Source organism: Nannobrachium achirus (assembly GCF_963921795.1).
Source record: "Nannobrachium achirus genome assembly, chromosome: 16".
Lineage (NCBI taxonomy): Eukaryota > Metazoa > Chordata > Actinopteri > Myctophiformes > Myctophidae > Nannobrachium > Nannobrachium achirus.
In genome coordinates this window covers 15200514-15215270 of record NC_137823.1, presented here as the reverse complement: position 1 = coordinate 15215270, position 14757 = coordinate 15200514, and positions in this window count along the sequence as shown.

The window sequence follows — 14757 nt, the reverse complement described above, 5'->3', positions numbered from 1 at the left end:
TACATCACCAATTACATCCTAGACCTATATCCGTCTGAAGACGTTATGCAAGCACGACCACGCTCCCTTCACATTGGGTGTGATTTGACACCCCGACAGAGTGCATTCTAGTGTTACTTGTGCCAGCAGAGTGTGCAAGTAGGATGATGAGTGCTGTCTGTATGTGGGTTGTATGGGGCTGACAGTACAAAGACAGGGCCTTTAGCCAATGAGGAAGCAGCGTTCTCGGTGACATCAACACCAACCAACAAGTGTTGTCACATACCCACTTGCCCAGACAGAGCCCATCACCCTACATGCACGCTCTGTTGGTGCACAAGTAGGCCATAATATACGTACTGTACCGTATGTCTGTCTGTCTGTCCGTCCGTCCTCCAGTGCTGAGAGTCTCCAGGTTCCAGCTGCATCGCTCCACCTCCACAGAGCTGTCAGTCACTTTCTCAGACGTTCAGCTGTCAGACCAGGGAGACTACACCTGCTCCATCTTCACCATGCCCGTCCTAGAGTCCTGCAACGGATCGGGGCCCCGTGGGTACCCGACGGGTACCCGTGTTTGACGGGCGGAGACGGGCGGAATATTTACTATTATAAATGTGCGAGTGCGGGGACGGGCGGTGCGCGACTAAACACGGGCGGGTGACATTTTACTGTGAAAATCAGACAACTGTTTCTGCCTAAAACAACGTCACAAGAGCGCACACAGTGAGCAGCAGGACAGAACCACGGCATGCATACAGCACTGTTTCCACCTAAACGTCAAGTCACACACATGGAGCGGCTCGGCCGCCAGTTGGAGCGCACACAGTGAGGAGGACACCGACACACAACACACAACTGAATAAAGTGGCCGCGAGTCAGTGAACTGCTTGCCTAGCGCGATGTAGTTGCCCAAACTAATATGATTTTGGCTTTAGCCTACACCTTAATATGGAAACCTACAAGTCTGATATGAGTGACTGTGTTTGTTTTGTTATGTCATGATGATGGGGCGAAAGGAAGGATGACTTGCCTGCAATCAACTTGTCCAATTCAACCACAATATTGCTGCGATTAGAAAGGTGCTTGATTGTATAATATCCACGTGATTCCACGACTATTTTAATATCGTCAACTGGGTCCGGTTTGGTTTAGATTACCTCGGGCTATTTATCATCATAACAGTAGCCTAAACAGTGATGAGCGAACCAAGACAGACAGACAGCGAGTGGAGTTCCCTCTTTCAGCTGTGAAAAGCTGGATATGTGCTTCGCCATATGACGGTGCGTGTCGAGTATAGCAGACATGCAAGCTCACAAAGCTGCAAGTTCCGACATGTTGTGAGCTTGTAGCTCTGATATTTTCAATGCGCAACACCATCGTATGACAAATACAACTGCATACAGCAGCGGAGGCAGAACGCATCAGCAGCAACAAGCTGTCGTGACAGTGTCAGATCAAGATACAATTTTAAATGATTATGGTTTTGATTTTTATATAATGACGGTTAACGGGCGGATCTGATTAATGACGGGCCGGGCGGGCGTGGGTTGTCAAAATTGGACCCGTGCAGGACTCTGGCCCGTCCGCACCGCCCACGCCACCCTCACCGTGCTGGGTGGGTCAGGCACGCCCACTCCCTCTCCCTCTCCCTCTCCATCACCGTCCCGTCACCTAGTCGATGACCCAGACGATGACCCCTTGCAGCCGGTGACCTCTGACATGGCGGCGTCCGTCGGGGGGACGGTGACGCTCAGCCGCCGCGTCGCCCAGAGCGACGACTCCAAGCTGCAGTGGTCCAACCCGGACCAACAGACCCTCTACTTTGGAGAGAAGAGAGGTGAGCGCTGTCGTGGAATTCTGAATCAATCGATGATCGATGAGGCAATTAGGAGTGTGAGTGTGTGTGTGTGTGTGTGTGTGTGTGTGTGTGTGTGTGTGTGTGTGTGTGTGTGTGTGTGTCAGTGCTGGAAAAAAGTACTTGAATGTTGTACTTAAGTATCAATACTGAAGTACTCAGTTAAAAGTAAAAGTCTGGAATTAAAAATGTACTTGAGTAAAAGTACAAAAGTATTGGCATCAAAATGTAGTACCAACATTAAAAAAACGTCCCATTTCCAAGTTTTCAAATGTATAAAAATATTTTGAAAATAGATTTCTCCCAGTTTGGAAAGCGGTGTCTAAATCAGCTCTATTCAACCTGCGGTCTAGCATGTCAATGCGGCCCGTCATGGTCATCTAACTATAAATTAGGCAATGTCCATCTGTGTGTCTGCGCTTACGTAATCATTTGGGAAAACCCTTGAAAAAACACAGAGTGACGTCATCCAATGGGAAAGCCCTTTAAAAAAAACACAGAGTGGTGATGACGTCATCATCAACAAGTGCGACCTGATATAAATAACAAGGCGTGCTCTGCTGGCGCACAAGTAGCCCATACGGTCTGTGTATCTGTATTTATGTCCGTAGCCAATCGCGGGCCACGGGCCATGGACTGTATATTTCCGTAGCCAATAAGGTGTAGACTCAGGTGGGCATAAATGGGCATATGTCCGATAAGAGGATTGGTTGATTGGTCATAACATGGGGGCCAGCAGCAGGTAAATGTTTGTTAAAAACTGTTTCCCCTACCTTGTACATACTAGACCTTACCCGTTCGAATATATGTGCTGCAAAATATGTGCAGAGTGTGGGTTTTGGGGAAAGTAACTGTAACTGCATGGTGCGTGCGTGAGAATATGTGGGAGCATCATAATGTAAGGAGCAGCCCATGGAGGAGTGTATATTTATGATGGATACAAATAATTTAACAGCAAAATTAGGTGAATAGAAGTATGAGGATGTATTTGCTCCACATAAGTTTTCTATACCCGTTGGAAGATGAGACACACATCACCCGTTGCATGCGTGACCCATGGAGAGAGAGAGAGAGAGAGAGAGAGAGAGAGAGAGAGAGAGAGAGAGAGAGAGAGAGAGAGAGAGAGAGAGACTGCAACATTCCTAACTGTGAGAGAGGTGTGTGTGGGCCCGGGGCTACAGATCCCATGGCCTGGAGGAACGGACCGTAACCCTGACAACAGGCTGTAGAGCTGTAGAGTGAAGAAACGCTAATAAATCGCTAGAATTTGGGAAAAATGAAATTCGGGCTCCGTCATCGTGTGTATAATGCTAATGACCAATGCCATGTTAAATTTGAGATCAGTCGCTGAAGCGAGTGAATAGATAATGCATTTTGTGCATTTTGTGACCTACTGACTGACTGACTGACTGACTGACTGACTGACCTCTCTCTCTAATTATATGTTAGATAATAGTGTTTTTATAATATAATTTTATTTTTTGAAGCGGTGAAAGCCGCTTCCAATGAGTGGCTTCGTGTGTCCCATGTCCATTTATGGTCATTTCAGTCCAGAAGGAACAGGTTTTTTCAAAAACAAAATGTGTGTCCCATGTCCATATATGGTCATTTCGGTCCAGAATGAACAGGTTTTATCAACAACAAAATGTCTGTCACCTCATGTCCATATATGGTCATTTCAGTCCCGTACGTCCCGTACGTCCAGAATATGTGTGTAGTGTCCGTCCCGGTCTGATGATTGGATACTTTGAGGATTGGTCAAGCTTCACATGACAATTCGGCCCTCCAGATAAAATCATTCATTCAGAATATAAAGAATGTATACAGATCACAGAGTTCATAACTCTAGAACACATAGAATAACAGTTCACCGCTTCACTTCGAACCGAGGTTTGATTTTTATTTTTTTTGCTTGCTATTTATTATGTCCATGAATTGAATACCAAGGACTTCCGACATAAAACAGACCATAAAGGGACTTATTTTGGGTGCTTCTTTTAGGCAGGGTGTTTAACTGTACTTGTACTGTACTACATTTTTTTTTATTGTTTTGACTATACTTGTACTGCTCTCCATTTTTGTCTAATAAAATACTCAATCAAAACATAAAGCCATAAACAGACCAGGAAATATAGAGGAGGTCATACTGTAGCTTAGCCACTTCATAGCTGTTCAAGAAATGGAACTGGCTGGAACACTTGCCACACTCTTTAGAATGGAAACATCTCCTCGATCAGTGTGGATACGTTGGTGTCTCTTCAGGTGACCTAACTGATTGAAACTCTTTCCACACTGTTTACAGTAGAAAGGTTTTTCTCCAGTGTGGATCCGCTGGTGAGTCTTCAGGCTACCTAACAAACTGAAACTCTTTCCACACTGTTTACAGAGGAAAGGCTTTTCTCCAGTGTGGATCTGCTGGTGTGTCTTCAGGTGACCTGAGACACTGAAACTCTTGCCACACTGTTTACAGCTGAAAGGTTCTTCTCCAGTGTGGATTCGCTGGTGAGTCTTCAGGCTACCTAACAAACTGAAACTCTTTCCACACTGTTTACAGAGGAAAGGTTTTTCTCCAGTGTGGATACGATGGTGAGTCTTCAGTTCATCTAACCGACTAAACGTCTTATCACACTGTTTACAGAGGTAAGGTTTTTCTCCAGTGTGGATACGCTGGTGTCTGTTCAGTGTACCTAACATACAGAAACTCTTACCACACTGGTTACATATGTGGTCTGCTTTCCTGCATGAGTCATCAGATCTATCTTCACTTGTCCCGGCAGAGTTAAGGTCTTGGTGAGATCTTGGTTCGTCTGTGTTATCTCCACGTTTCCGGCTGGCTACAGATCTGTCAGTTTTAGTGGCCGCTGGTTCATGGTCAGAGATGCTGCTATGGACTGTGATGTGGAAGGAGTCAGAAGTTCTCTTAGGGTTTGAAGATCTATCCTCTCTCACTCTCTCACAATATTTATCTTGCATATTCTTAGACAACAGTGATATATTCAGACAATGCCAATGTCTCTGGTTTCTCTTTCAGCTACAGGACTTTTCCTCGTATATTCTCTTCACTTCTCAGTCTTTATCGGTCTGTCTGGTTATCTATCTCCATATCCGACACTTCCCTCACTACTTCTTTTGGACTTAGTGTTCTTGTACAGAAGAGAACATCTTATAATGTGCTGACTAGAGTTCTGGTTTGAGGTCACACACAACACAAACCGTTGTCATGCAATCCTGACAATGACGATTTGTGCATGAACCATTTCAATTAGTACATCTGTGTGGAGGTGATCTAGCCTGACACTCAGCCTGAAATGTCATTTCGCTTCACTCCATTATTCAGTCTGAAAGCCCTTTCTATTGCAGCCGTTTCTGGGATGGGCGGTGCCAAAGAGGCAGTCTTCTGCGATTGGTTCACCGCCGCCCGATCAATCACAACAGTAGCAAAGCAGATGACGTTGTTGTTAAGCGACCCTTATTGGTGTTGTTATGTGGCTCACACATGAATTCTGGGAAAACGCCGCCCACGCTGCTCAGAAGCCCTGACATCATCGAGTTGAAACGTTGCTGATTTGCCGTACAGATTTTCTACACAGCTAGCCTCTCCATTGAGAGCGTCAGCAGACCCCTGAAACGCCTAAACATATTTTTGAGCGGTGGTAAACCGCTCCATAGAGTGGCTGTGCGTGTGTCTGTAGCCTTTTTCCTCAGCGTTTTGCCATAGCAAAATGTGTGTACGTAGCATCATGTTTGTCTAGTGATGTCATATGTCGTATGTCTGTAGCCTTTTTCCTCAGCGTTTTGCTATAGCAATACGTGTGTGTGTAGCATAGAATGTACATCCTAGACTCAAATCCTAGTCTGAAGACGTTATGCAAGCATGACCACCGCTTACTTCACATTGGGTGTGATTTTTAAAGGGGGGCGTGGCTAGCGATTCAGGGGCTGGAACCAGGCTAGTGGTGACCACTATGTGGCAAATTATGGATCTCCATATAAGGACATGCCTGAACAAAGCACAGAATCTCCGTGTGAGCCATCCTACCGGTGTCGGTCGGTACTATGACGTAATATCTATGACATCAAGGATCTCCATATATGGGCAAAGAAGGGACACAGTCGCCCTCTCCCTCAACTACCTTCAAAACCACACTGAAAACACACATCAGCATAGCCTTTCACAGTTGAAGAGTAGTACCAATAAAATAAAATAAATTCTACTTTCAGGACAAATCATTTCTCTCCAAACTAATTTTGGGTTAGTCTTTTTTTTTCTTCTTTTTTTTTGCTATTTTGTTTGTTCCAAAAGAAGAATCTTCATCATTTCATCATTAATCATTCCTTGGCAATCCTTTTGTTCAATGAGGTTTGGTCTTATGGATGGAGATTTACCTGTTTTCTGTGTGTTCCTTACTTTTTAGACTGGTCAGCACAGCAGTAGTGTGTTACAAGATCATTGTCTAAACGTCCAAAATAGGACAGTCATTTTTAGCTTGCGGCCCTTATTATTTTGCTGAGTGGCCCCTGAGCCATGTTAGGTTGAGTAGCCCTGGTCTAAATGTTGTAAATAGTAAATACTGTAATACTGTATGTCTTTCTGTCTGTCTGTCTGTTTGTCCGTCCGTCCTCCAGTGCTGAGAGACTCCAGGTTCCAGCTGCATCGCTCCACCTCCACAGAGCTGTCAATCACCATCAGAGACGTTCAGCTGTCAGACCAGGGAGACTACACCTGCGCCATCTACACCATGCCCGTCCGCACCGCCCACGCCACCCTCACCGTGCTGGGTGGGTCACGCACGCACGCGCGCGCCACACACACACACACACACACACGCACACACACACACACACACTCTTTGGAAAGCCTGCGAACAACGTCATTGTCGTGGGGTGGCTCAGGGTAGATGGCAGTACAGTACAGTACAGCATCTTGCAATGGGTACTAAGATACCCATTTACCTGACAAAATACTTCCAAAGCATCAAGGATGTTCACAATTAAAAGACCAGAGGCAGCGCCACACATCACATCCAACCCAGCTTTGTCACAAAAAAGGGTCAAATGCGTTCTCCTGCTATGCCGCAAAAGTGTGGAAAGCCCTACCGAAGGCCTTAAAGGAATGTAAATCCTTCCTTCCTTTAAAACGGCACTGAAAAGCCACTTACAGGCGGCTGCTACTCAAAACTGGTAAAAGAAAACTAAATTTAACCTTTCCTACCCCTGACCTTTCTATTGTAGATACCATTTATTTTGCATTGTGTCTTAGGACAGTTTTTTTTATGATAACTTCTGCATAGTACTGTGTTCTATCTGTCTGTGATTCAATGTTATATGAGTTTTAAAAAAGGACCCCAATTGAAACAAGCCCAAAAGCTCTTTTGAGGTTTTAGCTTAACAAAATCCTGTTCGCCCCCAAAAAAATTCGCCGACTTCAAGTCGACCACTCGGTGGGGTGGGTTTTAAACATTTTGTATTTGTTTTACTGAGGATAAGATGAGAAATTGGTTTAGGGTCAGACATAGTTTTACTGAAGTTAAGATTATGAATATAGGGTTAGTGTAGGCTCCGGGGTAGCGCGAATGCGTCAACATGCCTGGCACTTTAGCTGACTGGTTAACGTACGCGCCCTGTAAAGTAGCGGCCCAGGTTCGCCTCCCGGTTGTTGCCGTGGTCGCGCTACATTGGTGGCAGCGGTCCCTATGGTCGCCGGGCAGTGCCGTGAAATACTGTACGGAGTCGTGGTAGGAGGAGGTGTTGATCCTCCATCCCTGGTTGCGTTTGAACCCCCCGGTTTCAAAGTCGAGCTTAGCTCCTGGCCGGCACGCGTGGTCGCGCTTCTGGGTAGAGGGGACGACTGTAGGCTCCGGGGTATGGCATTGGTCACTCGCCAACATGCCTGGCACTTTGGCTGACTGGTTAACGTACACGCCCTGTAAAGTGGCGGCCCGGGTTCGCCTCCCGGTTGTTGCCGTGGTCACGCTACATTAGGTTTTGGCACTGTTTTACTGAGGTTAAGATTATGAATAGGGTTACAGTAGGTTTTGGCACCGTTTCACTGAGGTTAACGTTAGGAATAAGGTTAGGTTTAACCGTTTTACCAAGGTTACGTTTAGGAATACCAGGCAGACCATTCCGCCGGATAGACACCTGAGGTGAAAAGGATTTTGGACGAACGGACTGGCATCCTTTTAGTTGACCTTGTGCCAGTGAACTGTACTGTCATGAAACTGTACCTTTTCCTATCCACAACTTTCCAACATCCCATCGTGCATTGCGCAGAATGTGCAGGCAGCTTCCGGCGCCGCAGCCGAGAGTGATCTACAAGCTCACAGCGGTTGCATCTGCGACGCGACGTGAGCTTGTATGTCTGCTGTTAACCGGAAGTGTCCCGCAAATAATGCTACATTATACAACGGGTAGTCGGGCTCTCAATGAAAAACAGGCTCTCCAACAGTGCAGATAACGAACACTACTGCACTGTCTCATCAAGCAAAGAATTCAGCTGTGCGCTCTCCTTATCCCCACACTATGCTAGGCGGCTAGGCTAGCAGTTTTCATGTGAAGTTCAGGGACATACTAGCTAAATGTGGCATTAAAAAATTACAAATTCCTATCGAATATCTTAATTACAATGAAATGAAGTTGACATGTTTTTTTTAAGGGCAACAGTTGTATAATCGCAATATTACACTCGAGGGTCTGCCTTATCACGGTTATCTGGCACTTCAGTCCTGCCTTCGGAATTCGCCTTCGGCTCGTTCCTGCAGCAAGACTGTCGTGCCAGATAACCGTGATAATGCACACCCTCTCGTGTAATAGGCTATTGCTTAAGTAAATTCTCGTGGAAACAGGTGGATATGCAAACTTCTAATACAATCTTCATTCAATCAATCCAACAGCCACCAACCACCAGTAGAGGCCGGCACAGCCACAGAGGGACGTGAGACGGAGACCCTGTGTTTACGCTGGCCAAAAAGAACACGCTTACAAAAGAAAAAAACTGAGGAGTGTCACCGAGTGGTCACAAATTAAGGGAAGATTATTTGCTGTTTTGCTGTGAATTCACTCTACAGTAGATATTTAGACACAATTCTGCTTGGAGGTGCATGCTTGAGTGCAAGTTGATTCACAATTCAAAAATTCCACTGTACTGTGTTTGAGATTTTTACTTTGAAACAATTTGTAGTTTTTGAAATATTTAACTTTAAGCGCCCAATAAATTGTCAATGACAATGGACATTTGAAGGAGAAAAAACGTCAAACCATCAGTGTCAATTGCTCAGATGTAGAGGTGCCAGTGTTGGGATTTGATCCCATGACCTTTTGATGATGAGTCAAGAGCTTTTCCAACTAAGCCACCCAAACACACATACTTTGGGTGCCAAGTGCATTTTCAAAGACATTTTTAGTTACTCATGTCATGCATTTCTTTACAAAGAACAGTACAAGTACTCCATCATCAAACTTTTTAAATAACAATCATGATCCAAATGATCATTACAATGTTCTGATGTGAAATAAAACATTTGTATATCTGTACATGTTGTAAATGTTTCATTTTGAGGTGGTCATAATTAAACCTAATGTGACTGACTCACTATCGAGAAAATAAAAACATGCACTTTTTTTCTCTGTCCTCAGTCCGTCCTGTCTCTGTCCATGGTGCTGATCAGTGGCCACATAGTAGCAAACGCCTGCAAAAGAAGTGTCATACATTGTGTTATTGGACGCAATGCAAATTGCAATGTCTCATAAAATGGTGTTGTTATTAAAGGGATATTTCACAAAAAAATGGTAATTTTATTGTCTAATCCGGCTTTTATGAACACCCTGGACAGATTTTAAGTTGCTTGATTCAATATTTAGATATTTGATGTAAATGCCATCAGTCCTCCTCCTACAGAAGGAGGGCCCCATACACATACACACCCATTGTAACTTCAAACTCCATTTTAACCATGATAGATTCATTAAAAACACTCGTTATTTTTTTCTGGTGACTCATACTACCCTCCTAATACGTAAGCAGGCCGTGATTTTTAACCCTTTTCATTTTTTAAAATATTTTGTATTATATATATATATATATATATATATATATATATATATATATATTTTTTTTTTTTTTTTTTTTTTTTTTTATGAATCTATCATGTGTATGGGGAGAGGTCCTGGGCCTGGAGGCCCTGAAACATTTACATCAAATATCTAAATATTGAATCATTAAGCAACTTAAAATCTGTCCAGCGTGTTCATAAAGCCTGATTACAGTAGATGATAAAATGGCCAAATGTTTTTTGAAAGTGAAATATTCTTTTAAGCGGCCTGTGGCATATAGACAGACTCACACACACAATGGCAGAGGAAAACATGCAATTAAGGCATCAACCTGCTCATCAGGAGCAGTTAGGAGTTCAGAGTATTGCTCAAGGACTCTTCCACACTAACTCTGGGGGAGCCTGGGATAGAACTGGGAACCTTTCAGGAATGTTCTAACGACGGTTTCTCTACCCTTGAGCCACTGTCGCCCCATGATTAGATAGATAGATGGATGGATGGATGGATGGATGGATGGATGGATGGATGCTTTATTTGTCTTTGTGGAAATACATGAATGACAAGACAGAAACCACAATTCACGGATATGATACAAAAGGAGAACAGGCAACCAACATTTTATGTGTGGAACTGAGATGGGGTTTGTTTGTTCAGAGGCCCTATACTTATGGGGACAAATGTCCTCGAAATGTATATTGTATTCAATATTGTATTTGTAATTTGGACCATTCAAATTATTTGATTGAAGGTGACCCGGCTTGGCTGAAATCCACATATTCTTTTCCTTCTTTTTTTTTCTTTTTTTTTTTACTTGGCTTGTAGAATGAATTTGTGTCTGTTTAGTTTCAACTGCACCCTTACCAAACATCTAAATAATGTGCAGGGTGTTTTGTTTTTGTTTTGGCATCACACAGTTGTTTAGAAGTAATTAATCTGTCATTTGTAGGCAGGCCTGGTATCCTTTCATGATCCTGCTGGTCTAGGAAATAGCATTAGTTCCTCATTCTGATCACATACCTAGCTTATCCCACAGGGTAACTTCAGTTTCATCTTAACCCAGCTGAGTGCTGCCCACAGAGGAGCGTGGAGGAGTTAGGTGTCTTGGAGGGGGAGCAGTTAGGGGTTAGGTGTCTTGGAGGGGGAGCAGTTAGGGGTTAGGTGTCTTGGAGGAGAGCAGTTAGGGGTTAGGTGTCTTGGAGGAGAGCAGTTAGGGGTTAGGTCGGTGTAATGGAGGGGGGAGCAGTTAGGGGTTAGGTGTCTTGGAGGGGGAGCAGTTAGGGGTTAGGTGTCTTGGAGGGGGGAGCAGTTAGGGGTTAGGTGTCTTGGAGGGGGGAGCAGTTAGGGGTTAGGTGTCTTGGAGGGGGGAGCAGTTAGGGGTTAGGTGTCTTGGAGGGGGAGCAGTTAGGGGTTAGGTGTCTTGGAGGGGGGAGCAGTTAGGGGTTAGGTGTCTTGGAGGGGGGAGCAGTTAGGGGTTAGGTGTCTTGGAGGGGGGAGCAGTTAGGGGTTAGGTGTCTTGGAGGGGGAGCAGTTAGGGGTTAGGTGTCTTGGAGGGGGGAGCAGTTAGGGGTTAGGTGTCTTGGAGGGGAGCAGTTAGGGGTTAGGTCGGTGTCTTGGAGGGGGGAGCAGTTAGGGGTTAGGTGTCTTGGAGGGGGGAGCAGTTAGGGGTTAGGTGTCTTGGAGGGGGGAGCAGTTAGGGGTTAGGTGTCTTGGAGGGGGGAGCAGTTAGGGGTTAGGTGTCTTGGAGGGGGGAGCAGTTAGGGGTTAGGTGTCTTGGAGGGGAGGCAGTTAGGGGTTAGGTGTCTTGGAGGGGGGAGCAGTTAGGGGTTAGGTGTCTTGGAGGGGGGAGCAGTTAGGGGTTAGGTGTCTTGGAGGGGAGGCAGTTAGGGGTTAGGTGTCTTGGAGGGGGGTGCAGTTAGGGGTTAGGTGTCTTGGAGGGGGGAGCAGTTAGGGGTTAGGTGTCTTGGAGGGGGGAGCAGTTAGGGGTTAGGTGTCTTGGAGGGGGGAGCAGTTAGGGGTTAGGTGTCTTGGAGGGGGGAGCAGTTAGGGGTTAGGTGTCTTGGAGGGGGGAGCAGTTAGGGGTTAGGTGTCTTGGAGGGGGGAGCAGTTAGGGGTTAGGTGTCTTGGAGGGGGGAGCAGTTAGGGGTTAGGTGTCTTGGAGGGGGGAGCAGTTAGGGGTTAGGTGTCTTGGAGGGGAGGCAGTTAGGGGTTAGGTGTCTTGGAGGGGGGAGCAGTTAGGGGTTAGGTGTCTTGGAGGGGGGAGCAGTTAGGGGTTAGGTGTCTTGGAGGGGAGGCAGTTAGGGGTTAGGTGTCTTGGAGGGGGGTGCAGTTAGGGGTTAGGTGTCTTGGAGGGGGGAGCAGTTAGGGGTTAGGTGTCTTGGAGGGGGGAGCAGTTAGGGGTTAGGTGTCTTGGAGGGGGGAGCAGTTAGGGGTTAGGTGTCTTGGAGGGGGGAGCAGTTAGGGGTTAGGTGTCTTGGAGGGGGGAGCAGTTAGGGGTTAGGTGTCTTGGAGGGGGGAGCAGTTAGGGGTTAGGTGTCTTGGAGGGGGCGCACGGACGCACGTGCGTGTACGCGCATTGACGTGCGTGCACGTTCGTGCGTGGGGAGTGCCCACACTTCCAAATTTAGCACTACAACACTGGAAGCCCCACATAATTAATCTTCCATGTTTTATTTTTATTTTTTGCTAGTTGATGTCTCATTTGGAGGATTACAGCAAAGCAAATTTAGTTTAGTTGAGGTGATAAAAGCATGGTTTTGACCACTTTAGTTCCAAAACTTATTTAAGGGGTCCCTGCTTCATCTCTCTCTCAGCTAGGGGGTCCCTTGGATGACGTGCACTGGCTTTGCAGCTGCATGAAAAGGCCAAATCACACTGACTTTACGTGTAGAGTCTGAGTGCGCGTGCGTGCGTGCGTGTGTGTGTGTGTGTGTGTTTTGTTACAGTATGTAAATTAAGGTGTCTCAACCTCAACCAAACTTGGCTTCCTCCCTCACTCTACTGGTCGGATCACATCACTTCCTCCTTCTAACGATCATCTGATCTGCCGCCCGGGCACCCAGGTTGTCAAATGCACTACCAGTGCACCTTAGGTTAGCAGCTTCTCTGCCACTGTTTAAATCACTGCTAACACATCTATTTACTAAATGTTATTTCCTAATTGTTGTGATGTGATAGTACACATTTTAATTCATGATTTGTGATTAAATTTGTGTTGTGTTTTTGCTCTGTGTTTCTGTGTGTTTTGTGTTGTGTTTTTGCTTTGTTACATGATGTTTTAACCTTGGCTTGTGCAACACTGTGTGACTTTGTTTTGAAAGGTGCTATACAAATAAAATTCATTATCATTATCATTATCTTCCTCCCTGAGCCCTGCCCTTTTATCCGTCAAAGTGCCTTCTCCAGACCATGAATGCAGTGTTTACTATGGTGAAAGAAATGCAAATGCCCCCACCTTTCCAGGCCATACCTGAAGGCAGCATTCAAGAGAATTGCCTTGTCCAAACTCTCCTGAACTTGATTTGCCTAACCTGACTGCGCCAGATGGTGGCAGCAGTGCGTATGCCTGCATACCGCTCTGCTTTTACCATCTGGGATTTCTCGGGGAGAGTTGATAACACTCGTAAAGTCCCGGGCCGGACGAATCAGCGGCAGCTACGGGCGGGCTGAGAGGCTCTGAGCCAATAGAGTCTGATTGCAGACCACGTGGAAACCCAGGAGGCGGATTCTGGGTGTAACGTCATGCAGACAGGCCAATATGAGTGGTTGGAGTTGGCACTCCCAGACTGTGATAGAGATCACCTCACCTACTAAAGAATTTGAAAAAATGGCCCGCCCCTTACATCGGTTCTGCTCGAGCAAGCCCAGATGGTAAAAGCAGAGCGGTATGCAGGCATACGCACTGCTGCCACAATCTGGCACAGTCAGGTTATGAATTGCCCTCACTGTGTAGAAATCCATGCCGACCTCCAAGCTCACAACCCGTCGCAGCGCAACGCACTGTGAGGTCTTCTATTTTCAATATTTTTACCAAAAGGCCCTTTTAGAGATTTCAGCCCCTGCCTTTCCAACATTCTCTGCACCTCCCTGGTCTGATCGCATCGTGACTGCCCCATAGGTCGAACTCCCGTTGGGTTGACTGAGGTTAGGGTTAGGGTTAGGGTTAGGCATGGTTTTATTGAGGTTAGGGTTAAGGGTTAGATTGGTCGGTCCAAAGGGAGTTCGACCTAAGGGCATGTTACCGATCGCATCACTTCCAGTGGTGTAAGTACATTTACTTAAGTAATGTACTTAAGTACATTTTTTTGTTTTTACTTTACTTCAGTATTTCCAATTTCCAGCACTTCACTTCTACTCCACTACATCTCGAATCCAAATATTGTACTTTTACTCCACTAAATTGATTTGAAAACTTTAGTTACTAGTTACTTTGCAGATACAAATTATAATATTATAAAACACACATAAACCACTTTAGCCCTGTTGTATACCATGGCTATTTGAAAATAGCCGATCCACAAGCTCACATCGCGTCGTGAGCTTGTAGATCTGCTATTTTCAAACATTTTTGGTACTTTAAGTCCATTTTGATACCAATACTTTCATACTTTTACTCAACTACATTTTGAATTCTAGACATTTACTTGTAACTAGTAAGGAGTACATCTACGGTGCAGTATTGATACTTTTACTTAAGTACAAAATGTGAGTACTTTTTCCACCTTTGATCACTTCCTTCCTTCTTTCTAACCAATCGCATCGGAGCAGACGAGGGAGTTTAAGGTTAATGTCATTCATGCATTGACAGATCCACACAATGCTCTGTGGCAGGGGCGTCAATTGGGTATGGCAGGGTTATGCAGCTGCCATACCCT